This window comes from Lactuca saligna, chromosome 4, assembly GCF_052625555.1.
Source record: "Lactuca saligna cultivar CGN05327 chromosome 4, ASM5262555v1, whole genome shotgun sequence".
NCBI classification, from domain to species: domain Eukaryota; kingdom Viridiplantae; phylum Streptophyta; class Magnoliopsida; order Asterales; family Asteraceae; genus Lactuca; species Lactuca saligna.
Window position 1 is genome coordinate 124,524,969 of NC_136420.1, and position 18,554 is coordinate 124,543,522.

General features: G+C 39.0%; 1 non-coding gene across 1 annotated transcript; it reads right to left on the reverse strand.

Annotated features, from left to right (window-relative positions):
- Positions 1-2,026: 2,026 nt before the first annotated feature.
- On the reverse strand, positions 2,027-2,133 carry LOC145044521 (small nucleolar RNA R71). The gene has a single exon (XR_013681468.1). It is a non-coding gene; the product is annotated as a small nucleolar RNA R71 (small nucleolar RNA).
- Positions 2,134-18,554: the final 16,421 nt, after the last annotated feature.

An 18,554-nucleotide genomic window follows, 5' to 3' on the forward strand; every position in this document is an offset into this window, starting at 1 on the left:
TCATGCATAAGCCAACCGAAAGCGAAAATATATAGAACATTGGAGACTTGAAACACAAGAGATGAAGAAATACACGGAAATTGCTAAACTCACGACGTGGCATGGATAATCACGTCGTGGCATGAGTATTCTAGAAGATAAAGATCACGGGAAAAAGGATTTCTTGCCCGATACGGATTGCTTGGAAGTCACGTCGTAGCAGAGATAGCCACGACATGGTGCGAGATTTTTAAGTTTATATATATATATATATATATATATATATATATATATATATATATATATATATATATATATATATATATATATATATATATACTCTTGGTCATGACGAGAAGGGAATTTTTGGTCAGAGAAAAGGGGTTCTAGAAGGCGATTTTTAGCAGAAGAAAGATCCTAGAAAAAAGGTTTCAACACCAAAAGAGTGAAGGTCCATAATTTAGTTTACTTATTTGTTACCTAGGAACATGTTTCATTATACTTTGATTTATGTTAATGTGTTAGTTGCTATTATGAGCAGCTGAATCTAGCTACTCTTGTTTAGCTAGATGAAGCTTCCAACTTATGAATAGCTTAATTTTTATGGATTTATTTAGTTGGTGAATTGCTTGTGTTGGATTTATAGTTACCTAGCATGCTTGTGTTTGTTTCTCTAGTTGCGTGATTTCATGTTCTGTGTAGCTTAGTGACCATTAACTGCATGAACTTGTTTACCTAATGATTTAGTGAACGTTAAATTGTTAGAGCTAGGATTGACCAATCTTAGTTAGTAATTAGAGTAAATAAACTTAGCTGTGTTAGAGAACGTGGGTTGTGACTATAATTGTGTTTGCATAATAAATCTTACATAGCATATTCATATTCATAATTAGCTCTGTGTTTAATTATGTGTGACCATACATAATTTGAAATGAATTAATTAATTATTGGTAAAGTTAGACTTAAATTACTAATACAATTACAGCCAACTTGATAATCCATAATTATTAGCTAGCCATAAAGACGAAATGGATTCGAACTAGACAAGAGTGTTTTTACTTATTGATTGAATTTGAGTTAAGTTCGTCTGATCTTGTAAAATCAGATAAAACCCTTCCTAAACTTGTTAATAATTAGGTTAATTTGATAGCAAGTAGATTAATTAGTAACACTGTTCCCTGTGATCGACACCCGACTTACCTAAGCTATACTGTAATCTGACTAGGTACACTGCCTATAAGTGCATAGTTAGTTAAGTTTGTTAGGTTATAAATATTAAAATTAGTGGGTACGACGTGGTTACCTAGAATTTTAGATTTTTTTTAGTTTTTAGTTTATTTTTCTATTTTAGTTCAGTTTTACGTTTTTTTTTTATTTAGTTTATCTGCAGGAGTTCATGACCAGAGGCTCAAACACACCCTTGGTGCCACCACTTGAAGATCCCGAGTCTGCAATTCACAAGAAAAAGATGCCCTTACACGAATTCAAATCAGTGTTTTCAAAGAAATGAGGGAAGAAGACTGGGGAGTCAAGTTCACCCTTGAAGAACAAAAGCTAGCCTGAACACTTGGATCAAATACCCGTTCAAACTGAATCCGAGTACGATACCGAGCCCGAATTCGAAGAACATACGAGCGAACCCGCGAACGAGCCAAGGCACGAAATGGAAAATATTGAGGAAATGTCCATGGGAGCTTACAGAAAGAGAATTCGAGATGATGTTGGTCCAGGCTTAGTACAACCTGCCATCCCTGCCACTGCCACATTCGAGCTAAAGGGACATATCCTTTCCTCACTAAAGGATATCCCATTCTATAGAAAGGATCACAAGGATGCATTCAAACACTTAGATGAAGTAAATGACATTGCTGATTACTTCAAGGTCCCAAATATTAACAGAGACACCATTTTGCTAAGGATGCTCTCCGTTACCTTTAAAGTAGCTGCAAAGGATTGGTTAAAAGCACTTTCACCCGGTACCGTAACTACTTGGGCTCAAATGTGTGAGCAGTTTCTAGATCAATTATGTCCACCATCCAAGATTGCTAAACTCAAAAAGTCAATAGCCAATTTTGAGAAAAACCCGGGAGAGTCACTTTATGAAGCTTGGGACCGTTACAAAGGGTTGTTAAGAAATTATCCTCAACATGACCTTAACATTCAACAGGAGGTGTCAATATTTTATGATGGGGTAAACATGATGACAAGACAACTCCTTGATTCTCAAGGACCACTTACAAAGAAAAATCCGGGCGAAGTCAAGGAATTAATTGAAGAATTCGTGAAACACTCTCGCGAATACCACAACCCTAGGCAAGATGGAATCAAAGGCGGTGGAGGGGCCCAAACTGAAGAAATAGCAGCCATGATGGCTATGCTAAATAATATGGACCAGAGGTTGACACAAATGGACAACTCAATTCATGCAATTAGAGTTGGTTGCGAGGGGTGCAGTGGTCCACGCTTGACCAAGGACTGCAATTTAGATGAGTTTGGGAATAGAAAGGCTCAAGTGTGCTACTCGAGTGGGGACAAGTATGATGAAGATTGGAGGAAACCAAAGAAAGAGTGGCTGCCCTATGATGAATATAAGAAGCAAAAGGAAGAGAAATATAGACAAACTGGCATAGGCTTCTACCAAAAAGAACAACCACCTATCGAGAAGAAACCCGATTTAGAGACCATGTTGATGAAGTTTATGGAAGCCTCAGAAAAGAGACACGAGGCTACTGATTCTGCCATTAATGAACAAAGAACTTTGGTAAAAAAATCATCATGCATTGATTGTAGAACAACAAACTTTAATAAAGAATCAGCAAGCCTCCATTAATAGTCTTCAAGTACAACTTGGTCAACTAGCCACTCTGGTTCATGAGAAGTTATCCTCGAAAAATCCCAAAATAAATACCCAATCTCATGCAATGGCCATAGATACTGAAGAAGAGGCCGTCTTTGAGTTCCTGGAGGCATTAGAAGAAGAACCACAGAAGCCCGATCCAAAACCAAGGAAGCTAAAGTTCGAAAGTGAAGGGGTTGCTGAACCATCAGCGCCACGACGTGGAACTTGTCTGGCCACGTTGTGGTCCTTGCGTGAACAAAAAGTGCCTGAGCCCATGCCAGTCTATCAACCGCCTTTGCCATTTCCATCCCGAGTTGACCTTAGTCCACTGGAAAGAGAGCATCTAGAGTTTGTTAAGCACGCGAAGGGAATCCTGATTAATACCCCCTTTATCGAGTCCTTGTCCAAAATTCCCGAGTATCATGAATTACTGCAAGCCTTAATAGACACCCGTAAGCAATTAAAGAAGGAGTCTAAGGTGATTCTAAGTGAGCAAAGCTCAAAAGCTGTGTTGGGAGAGATACCAGAGAAGATGGGGGATCCTGGACGCCTCACTCTTCCGTGTGAATTTGGTAACAAAATGAGGGTTGATGCTTTAGCCGATTCTGGGGCTAGCATTAATTTGATGCCCTATTCATTTTATCAGAAGTTGGAAATTCAAAAGATGAAGGCTACAAGAATGACTATTCACATGGCGAACCGTTCAGTGACACAACCCCGGGTCATTGTGGAGGATATTTTAGTAAAAATTGGAAATTTTGTTTTTCCAATAGATTTTGTAGTGTTAGATATGAAAGAAGATCCCAATGTGCCAATTATACTTGGTCATCCATTGCTTAACACTGTTAGAGCTCTTGTTGATATTCGCGAGTCCAAGCTCACTTTGAGAGTGGGTGATGAAAAGGAAATTTTTAGGATAGAAGATGGCTTTCAAAGGAATCATGTTCAAGAAGAGGTGTTCACAATTAATGAAGACAATGAATTAGAAGAACTAGAGAAGCTTATGGAAGAAGAGATCAAGACAGCTCATCAATTCAAAAGAACAAAACCAAGAGCATTTGTCCCCTATTTAGTTGAAGTCATTGCTTACAAGAGTCAACCTTATTGGGTAAGCAAGGAAGATGATGAGATGACAAGTGATGAAGAAGAGGTTACTTCAAAGGTAACAATGCAAATGGTGAAAGAAGAGACAAGTAGTATGGAGCTGATGAGTGAAGAAAAATTAAAGACTCAAGGGAGTAAATGCAAGTTCGATTTAGATGAAGTCAAGGCTAAAAAGGAGAATTCGAAAAAGGCATATAAAAGACGTGTGCAAGCTTACAGGAGGCGATTCAAGGAACAAAAGATCCAGTTGGGGATGGACTCTTTAGAAGATTCGACGTAGGAGGTGCGGAGTCCAGCTCAAGACTCCAAGAAAAAGAAGTGCTTCTCGGGAGGCAACCTGAGATTGGTTTGCATTTTCTTTTCTTTTAATTTTTGAGTTTTAATTAGGAAAGATATCAACTCATCGTCTAATAACTAATACTTAGTAAGAATTAGCTGTGGGGAGCTTTAATTAATAAATGGAATACAGAGTAGTTAGTTAAAATTTGTTATTTAACTCATTTGTTTTTAGATCAGACGTAATCCACGTCGTGGCTTGTTAATGCCACGTCGTGGTTAAAGAGCAATTACAGGGTTAAGATGAAAAAAAATTTAACAGATTATGATCTTTCAAAGTCCACGACGTGGTAAAGCCTGCCACGACGTGGCCTTTAAAAAGTCAGGGGGGACCATTTCTTAAACCTTTTGACCACACATTTGTTCCCCATTTGCTTGATGCCTCACGAACGGAAACAAGGTCCCCACAACCGATTTCTTCAATTTGTCTTCCAAATTGTTTGCATTTTCTTGTCTTCTAACTCCATTTGGTATGTATTTTGTCCATTAATTACAATTTTTACATTTTCATGGTTAGGGTTTATGTCAATATTGAGATTTTCGAAATTTGTTGAAATTAGTTATTGATTTTAGGTTGCATGTCCTTTAAATAGCAATAGGAATAAACCCCAAGTATTGTTTTTGGTTAAAATTATGTATACAGTGACCGATCTAGACCCACGTCCCGATTGCGTTCCACGACGTGGCTTGCTTGGCCACATCGTGACTTCTGGGCAAACAGATTAATTTTTTTGCTTTGGGTGTTTTTTGCTTTGGTTTAATTTTGTTTGCAGAAATGGGACCTAGAAGGGTTGTTCCACAGGAGGAGAATCCAATTGATGTGGCGAGTATTCATCCTTTATATCGGTTTCCACAAAACATTCCCCGACCATTATTGACTACGTATGAAAATCGGTTGGGATGGTTATATAACATGAAATTTGCAATAGCTCCGATTGTCGATTGGGGATGGCTCGGTGGTGTGGGAATGGTTGCTGAGCTAGAACGATATTGGACAAAAACATACAAAGGGGATCATTTTTCTTTCACTTGTCACGGGTGGATGAATTTGTTCGCGATTCAACAACCCATGTACCGGGAGTTATCGGTGGAGTTTTCTCTACCATAGGCTTCGAAGAACGCACCATTGACTTTAAATTATAACCGCGCACTTGTGTTCCGGTTCGGTGGTGTTTATAGAGAATTGTAACGCCTGTGTTTCTGGACTTGCCATTTTTAGCAATGTGATAGTCTACGTTAACCTTTGTAACCCGTTTTGTAATAATAGAAGTGTGTTATTTGAGTATTATGTGTTTTGTGCTTAATTGCTTAATTATGTGGTTTGATTAATTAAGAATAAAAATAAGCGTCAAAATTTAAGTGTAAAATAAGCTTGATATCTTTAGACAATGTTGTAGTAGTTGAAACAAGGTTTCCGAAGATATAAAGAATGCCGAAATCCGAGTTATAACGAGGAAGTTATGACCTGTCGAAATTTCGCGACAGAACCGGCAACGCTGATTAATGTAAAAAGTGAAATTTACGTTAGAGCAATATTTAGCCTTAGTGATCTAAACGAGAATCGAAGATCTCGTTGTTAGTATCAAAGCGATAAAAAGTTAGGCGAGAACGGATGTCAAACGAAGAAGTTATGAATTTATAACAAAATTTTTTATCCCGGCCTATTAAAAATAAATAATAAAAATAAAGTCAAAATTAGCAGACGGAGTCTAAACGAAAGTTGAAGAGCGTAGTCTCACCTTCGCGTGGATATAAGGAACGTCGAAAACGAAGTTCGTATGAAGGAGATATGAAGAAGTTTATTAAATAATTAATAATTAAATTTAATTATTAAATACCGGCCTTATCCGAAGACGAGTCACCGGACTCATCCGGAGTACGCCCAGCGTACTCGAATACGCCCCGCATACAGCGAAGATGTCGACATTCGCACTCGAGGACTTTGGATGACGCATGCGCTTACGATTTCGGAGTTGTACGCCCCGCGTACTGCTGTACTCCCCGCGTACGAGGAGGTTCCAGCCTCCTATAAATAGGATGCGAGGCTGACGAGTTTCTTTGCTATTTTTCTCCATTTTCTCTCCCGTTTTGCCTCGATTTGTGTGCCAGAAATATCCTGAAGCCCCGGTAATATTCCCGAGTCCCGAAGCAAGTCCCGAGATCCCGAAGATCCCGAGAAGTGCGGTTTCCGAGCCGAAGCTCTACCCGCGAGAAGTTCGATTTTTGTAGAGATCTTCCAGATATGCTGAGGATTTCTACTTTTGCAAGTCGTAGTGCTGTCCGATCATCTTCTGATCAAGTGAGTGTATACTACCTTTCATAAACGCAATAATAATACAAGTATGGTTTGAGTGTATTAAGTATATTGTTGTTTATACGTGTGAATGCGTTATTACTTTCTCCTAACGTATAATTATGAAGTATTTTATGCGAGATACGTGTTATGTGTATATTTTGTTTTTACGTGTGTGAATGTATATTCACTTTCTTCTATCTTACAGATCTGATTATTTCTATATGAAATACGTGTTATGTGTGTGTGCCTCATCTGTTATATGGAAAATGTATTGATCAAGCATGCTATACAGGTTTTGAAAATATGTATAAAAATGTATGTTTTTATCTACTAATATGTTGGGTAGAACATGGGTAGATAATTGGTGCGTAATAAATAGATGAGAGGCCTCGTTGTTGTTTTGATCCAATCATCTAGCGGAATTTAGATGATGACCACGGACTTTTCTAGACAGTCTAGTGGAAGGCTAGCAGGCTCATAACCTGTAGGTTTTAATGAACTTGGGTGTTCATTCACTGTATTCCATCCCCCTTATGGTTGCCTTATTTGACTTATATTGCTGAGGAACCCCCGCAGCATGTGTTGTCACCCCGATGAAAATATTCTTTGATTAGGTCCCTTGTGTTAGTTATTTTAGGGACATAAAGTGAGAATAACGGGAATGGGTAACTAGGTTATTGTTGGTTGATAATAATTAATTTAATTATTTATTGTGGGTTGAAACCCCTATATGCTCACCAGGCTCCCAAGCCTGACCCACTCAGTTTTGTTTGTATTACAGGAAGTGGCGCAAGGGCATAAGATGGATGAACCATCTAGTTGTTTTGTTTACAAGTCTGTATATGTATATATTTGTTGAATGACTTGTAATGTTATCGTTTATGCTTATTGGTCTGTATCGGAACATGAAACCCCGAGTTTTGATTATATAATGAAAAATACATTTCTTTTATGAAATGCTTTGGTAAACATTGTTTTATCATGTTTTGTTTTTGGGAACAAATTCCACAACTCTTTCAAATCAAACGGATTTACTCTGAATTTCTTTTAAAAGCATAAATGAAAATCGGTCTTTTCTGGCCGAGATTTTGGGGATGTCACAGTTGGTATCAGAGCATTAGTTTAAGCGAACTAGGAATTTTTAGGATTTCTAGACTTAAACTTAGAATGCTAAGTGAAATTTTGAGATGTGTGTATGTTATATTTTAGACATGAGCACTAGTTTATTTTAGGAAAGTTGCCTAAAATGATTGATGTGCTAAATGTTATATGTTGCCATATATGATATTATTTGTTCGGATCTATGGTATGTTGCCGACCGGATCTAGAAACTTTATGTGTGTAGGATTCTAAGCGTACGTCTACGATATTAGAACTAGCATGTAAACGTTTCGGAGTGATAAGGATGATTTGAATATCTATCATGAATAAGGATCTAATTTCACCTTATTTGGCGTGTAGATCAAAAATGGTGAGAACAATAAGTGGAGTTGGAAATGCTGATGAAAACAGGAATCAACCACCAGTGATTGAACAAAGACCTGTTGTAGCAGCAGCACCTGAGCCAATTACAATGGCTGGTGTGCAAATGATGATTCAAACAATGTTGGATCGTCAGATGGATGAAACTAGACGGTTGCTTCAACAAAATCGTGAAGAACTGTCAATTCGTGTGGAAGAGCCTGAATTAAATTAAGGGCACTCGGAAGGTGGAAACTTCAGTGGGTCTGTTGGTCAAGCCAACCCACCGATAGTTAGGCGAGATAACCATGATGGAAGGAATGATGGAATGGGATGCAAGTAGAAGGACTTTCGAACTTGCAAACCATCAACCTTCAATGGAAAGGAGGATCCGATAGGAGTGATGGATTGGATCTCTGAAATGGAGTTAGCCTTCATGACTTGTGGCTGCAGAGGCAAGTTGCAGACTATCTATGCAGTGCGCCAATTCCGAGGTGGAGCCATTCGTTGGTGGAATACTCTAGGGAAGACTTTGAGCCCAAATGAGCCACTGCAATTGTCATGGACAGAATTCTTGGTACAGTTCAAGCGCAAGTTCTGCTCGGCTCAAAATCTATTGGAGCTAGAGGACAAGTTTCTGACACTAACAAAAGGCAGCATGTCAGTTGATGAATACACCAATAACTTCACTGATAAGATGGAGTTTGCCTTGCGTATTGTTCCAGACAAGCTGACAAAGGTGGACCGGTATGCGAAGGGACTCCCATGGGAGTACGAGGTGCCAGTACGTCACGCACATACTCTAGAGGCAGCTATCTGGGTTGCCAAGTCTGTTGAGAACATGATAAAGGGGAGAACCACCAACAAGGTTAAGGTTGGTGAGAAGAGGAAGTTTGAGGGAACATCTGGTTCCGGTAAGAAAAGCAAATTTTCGAAATCTGATTCGAAAAAGTTTGGTGGAGGAAAAGGAGGCGAAGCGAAGTGGTGTGAAAAGTGTAAGAAAAAGCACTTTGGGAAATGTAGCGAGGATGTGACCTGCTACAAGTGTGGGAAGGTTGGACATTTCGCCAATGAATGTCCGAACAACAAAAGGATGTGTTTTGGTTGTAATGAAGAGGGGCACATTTTGAAAGACTGTCCGAAGAAGAAGGAGGCAGCTAAGCCCAACATTCCACCAAAGCCAAAGGCGAGAGCATTCCAGATGACACTGGAAGCTGCTAAAGATGAAGCTGATGTCGCTTCAGGTACCTTTCTCATTAACAATTTGCCTGCCCAAATTTTATTTGATTCTGGAGCCAACTACTCCTTTATATCGCATGAATTTGGTAGAAAACTAGCCTTGCCTATTGATAGACTAGATAATGCTTTATTAGTCGAAGTTGCTAGTGGCAAGTTTGTACCTGTTAGCCATCGTATGAAAAACATCTTAATCGACCTTGATGGGAATAAGTTTCACGAGGAATTATTACCTATCGAACTTAATGGTTTCGACATCGTTTTGGGAATGGATTGGCTTAGCGCCAATGATGCTGAAATTTTATGCAAGAAGAAGATAGTTAAAGTGAACCCGCCTGGGAAGGAATCGTTTATGGTGTATGGGGACAAACGTCGAGTGAATTCTGGAATCATTTCCCTAATAAAAGCCAGAAAGTGCTTGACCAAGGGATGTACATCATATTTAGCATTCGTGATTGATGCTGAGAAGGAAAAGAAGGTGATGCATAGTATTCCAGTGGTGTGTGATTATCCGGAAGTATTTCCCGAAGATCTTCCTGGATTACCACCTGATAGACAAGTGGAGTTCAGAATCGACTTGTTACCAGGAACCACGCCAATTGCAAAAGCACCTTATCGATTAGCACCGACGGAGATGAAGGAGCTGATGATGCAACTTCAGGAGTTATTGGACAAAGGTTTCATTAGACCTAGTTCATCACCCTGGGGAGCTCCAGTGTTATTCGTGAAGAAGAAAGATGGAAGCACGAGGATGTGCATTGATTACCGAGAGCTGAACAAGGCAACAATAAAGAATAGATATCCGTTGCCGAGGATTGATGACCTATTTGATCAATTGCAAGGTTCGAGCTATTTCTCGAAGATCGATCTTAGGTCAGGATATCATCAGCTGAAAGTAAGAGAGCCGGATATAGAGAAGACTGCATTCAGAACTAGATATGGACACTACGAGTTTTTGGTTATGTCGTTTGGACTAACCAATGCTCCAGCAGCATTCATGGATTTAATGAACAGAGTTTGTAATCCGTTCCTTGATAAATCCGTGATAGTGTTCATAGACGACATTCTGATTTACTCAAAAAGCCAGGAGGAGCATGGCAGACACTTGCGAGAAGTGTTAGAAGTCTTGAAAAAGGAGAAGCTGTATGCTAAGTTCTCCAAATGTGATTTTTGGATTCGTGAAGTCCAATTCTTGGGTCACGTGGTCAACCAAGAAGGAATAATGGTTGATCCAGCAAAGATTGAAGCTGTAATGAAGTGGGAACAACCGAAAAGTCCCACGGAGATCCGAAGCTTTTTAGGGTTAGCCGGATATTACCGAAGGTTTATCCAAGGCTTTTCTTCGATCGCTACTCCGTTGACAGCTTTGACCCACAAAGGATCTACTTATGCTTGGAGTGAGAAGCATAAAGAAGCATTCGAAAAGCTAAAGAAGAAGCTATGTGAGGCACCGATACTTTCTCTACCCGATGGAGTTGAAGATTTCGCTGTTTATAGTGATGCGTCTGGGGTTGGATTGGGTTGTGTTTTAACCCAAAGAGAAAAGGTGATAGCATATGCATCTCGATAGCTGAAGGAGCATGAAAAGAATTACCCGAGTCATGATTTGGAGTTGGCAGCGGTACTTTTCGCTCTAAAAATATGGAGACATTACCTCTATGGCACGAAGTGCAAACTTTTCACTGATCATAAGAGTCTCCAATATCTCTTTAATCAGAAAGAATTGAATATGAGGCAACGACGCTGGCTAGAGTTACTCAAGGACTACGACTGTGAGATACTTTACCATCCCGGTAAAGCTAATGTTGTTGCTGATGCTCTCAGTCGGAAAGTCAATCTTGAAAGGAAAAGGCCAAGAGCGTTGAGAATTGAAGTTGTCTCGACCATTGTGGAAAGTATAAAGAAATCTCAAGAGGAAGCTTCTGAAAAGAATGACCGAAAGGAGGAACATTTGGGCAAAACGTTGGTGTTCGATGTAAACAGTCATGGACTGAAGGTGTTCCAGGATTAGATTTGGATACCTAAGACAGGAGGAGTCAGAGATCTTCTGATGGAAGAAGCTCACAAGACCATGTACTCGATTCATCCTGGTAGCACTAAAATGTATAGGGACCTGAAACCCTACTACTGGTGGCCGACGATGAAGTTTGATGTTGCAAGGTATGTGGCAGAGTGTGTGACTTGTGCGCGAGTCAAGACACAACATCAGAAACCGTATGGGAGTTTAGAACCTTTACCTGTGCCTATGGGTAAGTGGGAAGACATTGCTATGGATTTTGTCACTAAACTGCCCAGAACAAAGAATGGTCACGACATGATTTGGGTGGTCGTCGATCGATTCACTAAGAGTGCGCATTTCATAGCAGCCAAGGAGAAATGGTCTATGGAAAAGCTTGCGAATTCTTATGTGAAGGAAATTGTGAGACTTCACGGTGTTCCGCAAACCATTATGTCGGATCATGATAGTCGTTTCACCTCAAGGTTTTGGAAAAGTCTACAAGAGGAAATGGGTACCAAGTTGTGTTTAAGTACAACTTACCATCCGCAAACTGATGGTCAGAGCGAACGAACGATACAAACACTTGAAGATATGCTAAGAGCATGTACCTTGGAATTCCTAGGTAATTGGGATGAACATTTACCGTTGGTAGAATTTTCCTATAACAATAGTTTTCACTCGAGCATTAAGATGGCACCTTACCAAGCTTTGTATGGACAAAAGTGTCGTACGCTGTCTTGTTGGCTTGAGGCTGGGGAAAAGCAGTTTATGGGACCGGAGATGGTTCATCAAACTGCTGAAAAGTTGAAAATAATTAGGGAAAGAATGTTAGCAGCTCAAGATCGTCAAAAGAGTTATGCTGACGAAAAGCGAAGACCGATCACTTTTGAAGTTGGGGATTCGGTTTTGATTAAAGTCTTGCCGTGGAAGGGACTTATAAGATTTGGTAAAAGGGGAAAATTGAGTCTAAGGTTTATTGGACCGTTTAAAGTTCTTCAGAGGATTAGGAACCAAGCTTACAAGCTCGAACTACCAGAAGAACTGAATGGAATTCATAACACTTTTCATGTGTGTTATTTACGGAAGTTCACGGGGGAAGTTCCCGACATGATTCCACTTTCGGAGTTGAGAATCGATGAGAACAAAAGGTTGATTGAAGAACCAGAGGCAATTGTTGACCGAAAGACTAAGAAGTTGCGACGCAAGATGGTCGAGTTAGTGCTTGTCCGATGGAAACACACGAATGGGCCGAATCTCACCTGGGAGACGGAGAGTGACATGAGGGGTCGCTATCCGCATTTGTTTGTTGAGGTGTGATTCCGGGGACGGAATCATTCTAAGGTGGGGAGAATTGTAACGCCTGTGTTTCTGGGCTTGCCATTTTTAGCAATGTGATAGTCTAGGTTAACCTTTGTAACCCGTTTTGAAATAATAGAAGTGTATTATTTGAGTATTATGTGTTTTGTGCTTAATTGCTTAATTATGTGGTTTGATTAATTAAGAATAAAAATAAGCATCAAAATTTAAGTGTAAAATAAACTTGATATCTTTAGAGAATGTTGTAGTAGTTGAAACAAGGTTTCCAAAGATATAAAGAATGCCGAAATCCGAGTTATAACGAGGAAGTTATGACATGTCGAAGTTTCGCGACAGAACCGGCAACGCTGATTAACGTAAAAAATGAAATTTACGTTAGAGCGATATTTAGCCTTAGTGATCTAAACGAGAATCGAAGATCTCGTTGTTAGTATCAAAGCGATAAAAAGTTAGGTGAGAACGGACGTCAAACGAAGAAGTTATGAATTTATAACGAAATTTTATGTCCCGACCTATTAAAAATAAATAATAAAAATAAATCAAAATTAGCCGACGGAGTCTAAACGAAAGTTGTAGAGCATAGTCTCACCTTCGCGTGAATATAAAGAACGTCGAAAACGGAGTTCGTATGAAGGAGATATGAATTTTCGAAGTTTATTAAATAATTAATAATTAAATTTAATTATTAAATACCGGCCTTATCCGAAGACGAGTCACCGGACTCATCCGGAGTACGCCCAGCGTACTCGAGTACGCCCCGCGTACAGCGAAGATGTCGACATTCACACTCGAGGACTTCGGATGACGCATGCGCTTACGATTTCGGAGCAGTACGCCCCGCGTACGAGGAGGTTCCAGCCTCCTATAAATAGGATGCGAGGCTGCCGAGTTTCTTTGCTATTTTTCTCCATTCTCTCTCCCGTTTTGCCTTGATTTGCGTGCCAGAAATATCCCGAAGCCCCGGTAATATTCCCGAGTCCCGAAGGAAGTCCCGAGATCCCGAAGATCCCGAGAAGTGCGGTTTCCGAGCCGAAGCTCTGCCCGCGAGAAGTTCGATTTTTGTAGAGATCTTCCAGATCTGCTGAGGATTTCTGTTTTTGCAAGTCGTAGTGCTGTCCGATCATCTTCTGATCAAGTGAGTGTATACTACCTTTCATAAACGCAATAATAATACAAGTATGGTTTGAGTGTATTAAGTATATTGTTGTTTATACGTGTGAATGCGTTGTTACTTTCTCCTAACATATAATTATGAAGTATTTTATGCGAGATATGTGTTATGTGTATATTTTGTTGTTACGTGTGTGAATGTATATTCACTTTCTTCTATCTTACAGATCTGATTATTTCTATATGAAATACGTGTTATGTGTGTGCCTCATCTGTTATATGGAAAATGTATTGATCAAGCATGTTATACAGGTTTGGAAAATATGTATAAAAATGTATGTTTTTATCTACTAATATGTTGGGTAGAACATGGGTAGATAGTTGGTGCGTAATAAATAGATGAGAGGCCTCGTTGTTGTTTTGATCCAGTCATCTAGCGGAATTTAGATGACGACCACGGACTTTTCTAGATAGTCTAGTGGAACGCTAGCAGGCTCATAACCTGTATGTGTTAATGAACTTGGGTGTTCATTCGTTGTATTCCATCCCCCTCATGGTTGCCTTATTTGACTTATATTGCTGAGGAACCCCCGCAGCATGTGTTGTCACCCCGATGAAAATATTCTTAGATTAGGTCCCTTGTGTTAGTTATTTTAGGGACATAAAGTGAGAATAACGGGAATGGGTAACTAGGTTATTGTTGGTTGATAATAATTAATTTAATTATTTATTGTGGGTTGAAACCCCTATATGCTCACCAGGCTCCCAAGCCTGACCCACTCAGTTTTGTTTGTATTACAGGAAGTGGCGCAAGGGCGTAAGATGGATGAAACATCTAGTTGTTTTGTTTACAAGTCTGTATATGTATATATTTGTTGAATGACTTGTAATGTTATCGTTTATGCTTATTGGTCTGTATCGGAACATGACACCCCGAGTTTTGATTATATAATGAAAAATACATTTCTTTTATGAAATGCTTTGGTAAACATTGTTTTATCATGTTTTGTTTTTGGGAACAAATTCCGCAACTCTTTCAAATCAAAAGGATTTACTCTGAATTTCTTTTAAAAGCATAAATGAAAATCGGTCTTTTCTGGCCGAGATTTTGGGGATGTCACAGGAATGTAGTCTTCGGGAATTTTCTTGGCGAATGGGACTTTATACGAAGGTGGAGACTCAATCTCCGTTCTTCATACCATTTCTGCATGGGTATGTTCGGGATTTTAATCCCGGTATTATGGATGTCCAGTTCTGGCGGAGTATTTCCAACCACGAGTATAATACTCATGACTCTAGTGAGTCACAGATTCGGAACCCCGTTTACCGATTTCTACATCGCCTTATTACTTTTTCTATAAATCACAAGCATCATGGAGATAAAGTTCCTATTCAAAATTTGTTCTATTTGTGGAGTCTTATTACCCCTGGGGTTTGCTGTGATTTACTATATATGTTGGCGAGGTTCATGGGGAAGAAAGCGGCTAATTTTAGGCCTGGGAGTCCGATTACGGGAGGACATTTGGTTACTCGCCTTGCTCGGTCGTATCATATTTTGACTCACTACTTTGGGAGGAATCTTACCCGATTCCCGGACACTGATTTAACCATTCAAGTTTTGGGAGTTATGCGGGTAGTGGTGAATGTCGGGGGCAGTTTTGTTATACCGCCAGTAGATGATGAGCAGAGAGAGGCGCAACCGGAGCAACCACCGGCCAGACCGAGGCGAAGAAATGTTCGAGCTAGAGGAGAGATGGAGAGAGAGTGTGTGTTGCTCCACAACATGTACAAGGAGTACCCACCGACCCTTTTCAGAGTCGCGTGGGAACTTATTTGGATAACCTCCGGGGCATGCTATTTATCATACCCAACTTACTGAGGGTATTTATTCACATTTGGTTGTGACCCGGCCTCCTTCTATGCCACCACATTATCCTTATTTTCCAACGTGGGAGGAACTTTGGAATCCGCAGAATGATGGGGCAGGACCAAGTGGAGCACAGGGACAAGGAGATGATGATTGATTTTATTTTCTATTTAGTTTCTTTTCTTTTGTTTTAAGGAGTGCTCTTTTATGTTTGACTTTGGTTTGTGATGTAAGACTTTGTTAAATTATGATGTTACTCTTTTATTTCTTTTGGGCTGTTCCGTTTTTCAGATTAGCATTGGAATTTTCAGAAGCACATAAGGCTAAGTCAAGAGTCGTGTTTGTCTAGTCGAGTCAAGGAAGGTTAAAGTCATGAGTCGGGACCCACAACTAAAGAGAAGTGTGGGCTACGTTAGAGGGAGAGAGGTTACAGTAGGGAAGTATATTTACATAGAAGAATCTTAATCCATTTAGACACTGGTCAAGCTGCTAGGATGAATAAAGCAATGAGGCATTTTTTTTCCTGACGTTCAGTTTCCACGACGTGGGCTTCTTACACCACATCGTGGCATTCATCCAGTTTGAAGAATTGAAGATGCCTTCTGTTCACGTTTTGATCTAAGGTCACAACATGGTATTCTCTGCCACGACGTGAATCATTTCATACTTTCCCACATTTTTCTACATATTTGCACCCACTTTGAAGAATTGAAGTTTCGAGTCATGTTCGTGGTTTATTTACATACTCATCTAGTTCTACACCAACTTTATATTTTCGAGAGGTTTGTGTTCGAGATGCACGTTTTCCACACTTTTGGAGATGTTCACACCACTTTCCCAGGGGAGTCTGTTCCTTTTCCTCCATTTTTTCTTAATTTTGATTTATTCTATGCATACAATGAGGGCATTGTATGAAATAAGTGTGGGGTAGGGGTAGAAAAAGTAAATTACTAGAAAATTAAAAAATTGAAATATTTAATAGTTAAATCTACTAATAATAATTTGAACTATAGTTGCTGGTGTTATATGGGATGATCCGATAAAAGTTCAAATGTTTCGTTGAGCCAATACACGTTATAGTGCATTTTTGGTCTCCCTTATTTTAGTGAAATCATGGAACAAAAACATAACCCCGCTTGGTTTGAGGGATGCAATATGTTTAGCAGCCTAAACCTGAAATGTATCCAGGAAAGCTATGTCTTAACCAATAAAGGTTGAAGTTGAGCGCCCCTACTTAAGCATGTATGTTTTTAGTGAAAAAAGTGAGGTACATGTTAAAAAAAAGAGAGAGAATTGCAAGAAAAGTTTGAAGAATTTTGGAGCAACTAAAGTGAAGATCAAAAGATCAAAATTCCGAAGAAATTTAAAATGTTGAAGATACCAGAAATCAAATCAAACAAGGTGGTGAATTCAAAGAAATCAAAGATTAAATTATTAAGGAAGTGAAGAATTCAAAAGAGCTCCATAGTGGTATCATAAATTGTAATTCTAGATATTGTATGCTTGGGTTGCTCAACCAAAAATACTTTGATGTTAAGTGAGATTTCTGCGGATGGATTCGGAGGGTTGCATAAAATGAGCATTGTTCGAAAGAAGTAGGCGAGTGTTTATGAAGATTGTGAGTATTTAAAGTATGGGGGGGGTAGGGTACTTTAGGAGAATTTTAGACACAAATACACATGTTGAGGTCTTGGCATAATGGTTGAGTTGGAATCGGATTGTCCTATGTGATGTTAGTAATAAAGGGTTAAGTTTAGATTTGCTTGAGGGCAAGCAAAGCCTAAGTGTGGGGTATTTTGATATTGCCATATTTATACCTATTTTTAGGCAATATTTAGGTACATTTTTATTAATAAGTTGATAATATGTTTAGAATAATGATACTTATGACTTTAAATTGTTATTTGCAGTCAATTAGAAGTATTTTCGAAGAGAGGGACCAAAAGCGACAATATATAGAACATTGCAGACTTGAAACACAAGAGATGAAGAAATACACGGAAATTGCTAAACTCGCGACGTGGCATAGATAATCACGTCGTGGCATGAGTATTCTAGAAGATAAAGATCACGTGAAGAAGGATTCCTTGCCCGATACGGATTGCTTGGAAGTCACGTCGTGGCAGAGATAGCCACGACGTGGTGCAGAATTTTTAAGTTTTTATATATATACTCTTGTTCATGACGAGAAGGGAATTTTTGGCCAGAGAAAAGGGGTTCCAGAAGGCGATTTTTAGCAGAAGAATGATCCTGGAAAAAGGGTTTTAACACCAAAAGAGTGAAGGTCCATAATTTAGTTTACTTATTTGTTACCTAGGAACATGTTTCATTATACTTTGATTTGTGTTAATGTGTTAGTTGCTATTATGAGCAGCTGAATCTAGCTACTCTTGTTTAGCTAGATGAAGCTTCCAACTTATGAATAGCTTAATTTTTATGGATTTATTTAGTTGGTGAATTGCTTGTGTTGGATTTATAGTTACCTAGCATGCTTGTGTTTGTTTCTCTAGTTGCGTGATTTCATGTTCTGTGTAGCTTAGTGACCATTAACTGCATGAACTTGTTTACCTAATGATTTAGTGAACGTTAAATTGTTAGAGCTAGGATTGACCAATCTTAGTTAGTAATTAGAGTAAATAAACTTAGCTGTGTTAGAGAACGTAGGTTGTGACTATAATTGTGTTTGCATAATAAATCTTACATAGCATATTCATATTCATAATTAGCTCTGTGTTTAATTATGTGTGACCATACATAATTTGACATGAATTAATTAATTATTGGTAAAGTTAGACTTAAATTACTAATACAATTACAGCCAACTTGATAATCCATAATTATTAGCTAGCCATAAAGACGAAATGGATTCGAACTAGACAAGAGTGTTTTTACTTATTGATTGAATTTGAGTTAAGTTCGTCTGATCTTGTAAAATCAGATAAAACCCTTCCTAAACTTGTTAATAATTAGGTTAATTTGATAGCAAGTAGATTAATTAGTAACACTGTTC